At 42.1% G+C, this 6,557-nt stretch overlaps 1 pseudogene; it reads left to right on the top strand.

Annotated features, from left to right (window-relative positions):
* The first annotated feature begins 2,520 nt into the window (after nucleotides 1-2,520).
* Nucleotides 2,521-5,458, top strand: LOC117099469 (annotated as a pseudogene).
* The last annotated feature ends 1,099 nt before the right edge of the window (nucleotides 5,459-6,557 follow it).

The following is a 6,557-nucleotide window of genomic DNA, read 5'->3' as shown; positions in this document are numbered from 1 at the left end:
CCCACTGAGGTGCAAGACATTCTCTAAGGCCATAGGCCAAGTGAGTGCCAGCTCATCTCTTACTTATCAAGTGCTTACTATTTAGCCAAATATTATCCTTGACTCTGGAAAGACAGCAAAATAGACATGGTCCCTGTCCCCATGGAACTGATTGTATTGTGTGAGAGCAGGCGCTTGAAGAGAGATTTCAGTACTGACTACTAAGAGTGGGATAGACTTTCCTGAAGTGATTTCATCACTTCCTTTAAAGCTTCTAAGGTCCTGCTGCTGCAGCTGCTTCTGTAATCATCAGCCAACATTTATATGCTTGATTGTTTTATTCTTCACAAATCCCTTTACTATAGCTACTATTATTGGCCCCATTTTATGACTAAGTAAACCGAGGCTAAGGAAAGTAAGTAGCTTGTCTGAAACCGTTCTTTTGTTTAATCTGCTAATGTGAAAGGATGTGACTGCTTCAAATACGAGAAAATGCTGTCAAGAGAATGAGAAGACAAGCCACAGACTAGGAGAAAATACTTACAAAAGGCATATCTGATAAAGTATGGTTATCCAGAATACATACACCAAGTTCTCTTAAAACTCAACAATAGGAAAATGAACAACCCAAATTAAAAATGAGCAAAAGACCTGAACAGACATCTTACTAAAATAGTTACATAGATGGCGAATAAGTATATAAAAAGATGCCTCACATCATATGTCATTAGGGAACTGCAAATTAAAACAATTAAATAATACTATGCCTGTTAAAATGGCCCAAATCCCAAACAATGTCAATGCCAAATGCTGGTGAGGATGTGGAACAAAAGGAACTCTCATTTGTTGCTGGTAAAAATGCAAAATGATATAGCCATTTTGGAAAATAGTTTGGCAACTTCTGACAAAACTAAATATTTTCTTACTATATAAACCAGCAATCTTGCTTTCTGATATTTACCCAAATGAGCTGAAAAGTTAGGTCCTCAGAAAAACTTACATATAATTGTTTCTATCAACTTTATTCATAATTGCCAAAACTTAGAAGAAAAGTAGACATCCTTCAATAGGTGAATGGATAAATATACTGTGATACATCTAGACAATGGAATATTATTCAGGGCTAAAAATATATGAGCCGTCAAACTATGAAAAGACATGGAAGAACCTTAAATGCATATTACCAAGTTAAAGAGACCAATCTGAAAAGGCTCCATACTGTATGGTTCCAAAAGCCAAAACTATTTAAAAGATCAGTAGTTTCCAGGGCATTGGCAGGACAGAAAGATGAATAGGAGAAGCACAGAGGATTTTTAGGGCAGTGAAACTATTCAGTATGATACTGTAATGGTAGAGAATGTCATTATATATTCGTCAAAACTTACAGAATGTGCAATATCAAGAATGAGCCCTAATGTGAACTGCGGGCTTTGATGATAACGATGGGTCAACGTAGGTTCATCAGTTGTAATAAATGTACCATTCTCGTGTGGGATGTTGATAGAGAGGAAAGTTGTGTTTGTGTGGGGGAAAGCGATATATGGGAAATTTCTGTACTTTCCACTCATTTTTTCTGTGACCCAAACTTCTCTAAAAATTAGGTCTGCTTAAAAATACTGTTAGCTCGGCCGGGCGCGGTGGCTCAAGCCTGTAATCCCAGCACTTTGGGAGGCCGAGACGGGCGGATCACAAGGTCAGGAGATCGAGACCATCCTGGCTAACACGGTGAAACCCCGTCTCTACTAAAAATACAAAAAAACTAGCGGGGCGAGGTGGCGGGCGCCTGTAGTCCCAGCTACTTGGGAGGCTGAGGCAGGAGAATGGCGTGAACCCGGGAGGCGGAGCTTGCAGTGAGCTGAGATCTGGCCACTGCACTCCAGTCCGGGCCACAGAGCGAGACTCCGCCTCAAAAAAAAAAAAAATACTGTTAGCTCTTTTGCTAAGATTTATCAAGAAAGTTAGTGTAGCAATCAACTGGCCCCCAGGTTCAGCATTTTTTTTTTTTTTTTAACCCACATTGGGGTAAGGTTAACCTTTTATTTAGTAGAGTTCTAGGTAGCCTTGAATCTACTAATCACTTCATTTATTTTGAAGTCTTATACAACTTTGGGCAGATGTCAGAAGAAGATACTAGGGAAAAAATACCCTTAAGCAAGAAGAAGGTTATACACCTTAATTTTTTTTTTTTTAACTTTAGAAACTTCACCATGTTAAACTTCCTCATTTGAAATCTATTGTTAATGGCTCTTTTCCTCCCACAGATGAGGGTGGGCAGATTATTACCAGTCCATGCTGACTTTGAACAGGGCATCCATTATGAGAAGGCCCCACTGAGTTCATTATTAATCCCGTATATAATAGAAAAAACCCTGAAAACCTCTACCCAACCCTGACCCTTTGTTTCCTGCTTGCGTTGTTGTTTGTGGTGGTGTGCCGCTGCCTGACCTATTATAAATGCCAAGTGCACACAGCTCCTTTGAATTTCACACTGCAGCCATAAATCGTTTGTCCATTTATAAATAAAATAAAATGTGGGATATGATGGAGCTCAAGAGAGCATATTGTCTGAAACTCTTGGATCTCATTCTCAGCGCAGATGTGCCAAAGCTGTTTGGCACAGTATAAATTGAGCTGGATGTTAGGGCTGTTCACAGCCCCCTGGGGGCAGGTGGGCTGGGTACTTGGCTGAGATTGCCTCAGAGCATTAGAAAATGGTAATTGCCTGAGACTTCTTATGTTTTCTCCTGAAGCATCACTGTCTTCCTGGTTCTCTAGTATAACTGTGAGGGTTGATTTGAAATAGCCAGAAGTATTAATGATTGAGAAAAAAAGTATTATAGTCAGGCTACATAAAAAGCAGACTCTTCTCTACAGAGATAAATGTAAAGAGAAAACAAATTCTAATTCTAATCCTATTTTATTTGGTTCGAAAATGCTAGGAAGTTCTGGACGATTGTACTCCACACTGATGCTCTACTTTCTACATTAGTGTTTTTTTCTTCCATGGAATTAGAGCAGGAGATGGTACCTCATGAATTAATGCTAACTGGTTATTGAACAAGAATTGTGTGGAAGTGAGTTAAGAGATGGTCTTGTGTCATGGAAAGTGTAGTAGTAGCTGGACACTGGGGTGCTGCCTTTAGTTTTGCTACTAATTGGGGCTATAAACTGATGCTGAGCACTTAAATTATAGGGCCTCTGATGCCTCCTGTGTAAAATCTGAGAAGAGAGGAAGGTTGACTTAGCCTGTGGTCACCAAGGCTCCTCCTTGTTGTGCCTTTTTAGAGTTTTGTGAAAATAACTGGGATTCCAGGGATCAGCTTTGGATGTCCTCCTTTGAACAGTCTTCCCCAGACTTTTTGGTCAGCCTAGCGAGGGGTCCACAGTGACACTGACACTGTCTGCCCTGCACTACAGGATGAACAGATCATAGTCTCGAGAGTACTGATTCTCCAACCTTACGTGGTCTAACACTTTGTAGTTTAAAAAGCACTTCTGCATATATGATCATCTCGAAAATTCCCTGAGATGGGGACTGTTATTGTCCAGAGCTTACAGGTGAGGAAGCATCTATAGAGACACAAAGTGTGCTTAACCACACCATACAGAGTCATCCAAGGAAGTCATAGCCAGGTAGTATAGGCTTAGGAGTGGAAATGACCTGGATTTGAATCAACTGCCATTTATTCTTTTTGTGATCTTGGGCATCGCTTAATCTGTTTTTGCCTTTGAACAAAGAAGATCATAATACTCAAAGGAATGTGTAAATATAATGTGAATGCGAGGGCAAAGAAGTGTTTTTATATAATATATGAAAAATGCTGGCTGTGAGTGGTGGATCATGCCTATAGTCTCAGTGCTTTGGGAGGCCAAGCTGGGAAGATTGCTTGAGGTCAGGAGTTCAAGGCCAGCCTGGGCAACATAGTGAGACCCCTCCCCCATCCATAAAAAAATAAAATTAGCAAGGCATGGTGGTACATGCCTCTAGTGCCAGCTACTCAGGAGACTGAGGTGTTCGAGGCTGAAGTAAGCTATGATTGTGCCACTGCACTCCAGCCTGGATCACAGAGTGAGACCCTGTCTCAAAAAAAAAAAAAAAGTGCTTTGCACAGTATCACCTCTGTAGTATATTCTTAAAAATGATAGCTATAATTACTTATTAAGTGAAGACTTTAGGCCTTCTAATTCTATATTCATGATCTTTCTACTACATCTTGCATCTGTTGGTAACAGACATTTTTATGATCTCAGTTACATTAATGTTTGGAGATTAATGTGTCTAAAAATTGTCAATTAATGGCCAACTAAGTCCTGTGTGTTTAAGGACCTTCTGAGAGGGCCATATTAGTCAGCTATTGAATGGTGTGAAAAATGGGTCATAAATCAGCCTAAAAGAACTGGAGCCTTTTATTCCACACTTCTCAAGGAAAACAGAAACAAAAACCAACCAACCCCCAGTTTAAAAAAAAATGATTCTTATAAAAATAATACACAGTAGTTTATTTTAAATTGTTTTGAAAAATAGAGAGTGCAAATAAGAAATAAATTAACGTTTTTTCTCTGAGAAAACACAAAATGGCAGATGATGCAGCTGCAGTGGGTGGGCGGAGCAGGGGACCCAGGAGCCCTGGGATGGGGGGATAACTTCAGTGGCTTCCGGGGAGACTTTGTGGCATCTGGGGCCAGGGTTGTGGCCATGGTCGGGGCTGGGGCCGAGGCTGCGAAGCTCGCAGAGGCAAGGCCCGAGACAAGGAGTGAATGGCCGTCACCAAGCTGGGCCACCTGGTCACAAGGACATGAAGATTAAGTCCCTGGAGGAGATCTGTCTCTTCTCCCTGCCCATCAGAGAGCCTGAGATCACTGACTTTTTCCTGGGAGCCTCTCTCAAGGATGAGGTTTTGAAGATTATGCTGGTGCAGAAGCAGATCTGTACAGGCCAGCGCACCAGGTTCAAGGCATTTGTTGCCATCTGGGGACTACAGTGGCCACAGTGGTCTTGGTGCTAAGTGCTCCAAGGTGGTGGCCTCTGCCATCTGTGGGGCCACCAACCTAGCCAAGCTCTCCATTGTTCCCGTGCACAGAAGCTACTGGAGGAACAAGATTGGCAAGCCCCACGCCGTCCCTTGCAAGGTGACAGGCTGCTGTGGCTCTGTGCTAATGTGCCCAGGGGCACTGGCATCGTCTTGGCCCCTGTGCCCAAGAAGCTGCTGCTGCTGGCTGGTATCGATGACTGCTACCCCTCAGCCAGGGGCTGCACCTCCGCCCTGGGCAACTTTGCCAAGGCCGCCTTTGATACCATCTCAAAGACCGACAGCTACCTTGCGCCCGCCTTCTGGAAGGAGACTGTGTTCACCAGGTCTCCCTATCAGGAATTCAGTGACTACCTTATCAAGACCCACCCCAGAGTTTATGTGCAGAAAAGATCCAGGCTCCAACTGTGGCTACAACACAGGGTTTTTATACAAGAAAAACAAAGTGAATTAGGCTGGTTAAAAACAAAGAAAAGAAAAGAAAGAAATTAACAAAACATATTGCATGTGGTTTCATCGCTTATAAACAAATACAACTCACCTGATGATATAATTTATTTGTTTTCTTTGAAAGGAATTATTTTTGTTCTTGTTGATCACAATTACTACCAACTGTATGTGTAATTTAATAGTCTAAAAATATGGGCCTCAGCTGTTGATAATCCTCACAGTGATTGTTTCATGGTTTTGAGGAAAGTAAGGGGAGTGGGAACACACTGAGTAGCTACTTTGGCAGTTTTTTTTTTTTTTTGAAGGCTTAAATTTTATTTCAAACTGCAAAGGAAAAGCCACAAAGTCTGCAAGTGAAGCTCACATTTCGAAGTTGGAAACCTGATTCCAGCCTGTTGTTGATACTGTATTACCATAGATAAGACCACTTATTTTCTTTGAACCTCAGTTTTACAATCTAAAAGTCACAGAAGCGGGCCTAGGACTGCCCCAAAACTGATTTTCAATTCCTAAAGCCTCCTGTTGTGTAACTACAAGAATGGAGCCTATCAACCTCACAAGTCTTTTCAGATTCACTTGTGCATGGCTGTAGATGCCTCCAGCTGTTCTCCAAATTCTAGCCACCAAGGGCAACCAGATGGACACTACATACAGGTTTGCTGTTGTCATGAAATGTGCTGCATGAGAACCATGTCAAACTCAGTAGCTCAAACCACAAGTATTTATTCTTACAGATATGCAGGTCCAGTTCAGGGTTGATAATGAAGCCGAGCTTGGCTGGGTGGCTCTGTTGCTCTTGGCCAAACTCATTCAGATGTCTGGGAGTTCTGGGAGTCTGGTGGGGACTGGCTCATACAAGCTGGGCTCAGCATGGGCAGTTAGATCCTGTTGCCTAAGTCATCCTCTTACTGGATCCAGTGGGTCAGAGGGTCATGTCATAGCAGAGGCACAAGAGAGAAGGCCAGTCATGCAGGTCTTTTCAAGTCTTTGGTCACAATGCACTTGCTAACATTTATTTGATAAAGGTAAGCCACATGGTCAAACCCAAAGCCAAAGGGTAGGGAAATGTGCTTCATCCTTTTAGGAGGAGGAGTTGCT

The sequence above is a fragment of the Trachypithecus francoisi genome, unplaced genomic scaffold (assembly GCF_009764315.1).
Source record: "Trachypithecus francoisi isolate TF-2019V2 unplaced genomic scaffold, Tfra_2.0 Lachesis_group16, whole genome shotgun sequence".
In the NCBI taxonomy this organism is placed as follows: Eukaryota; Metazoa; Chordata; class Mammalia; order Primates; family Cercopithecidae; genus Trachypithecus; species Trachypithecus francoisi.
The sequence above is the reverse complement of the archived record's forward strand: the minus strand, read 5'-3'. Positions and strand labels throughout refer to the sequence as shown.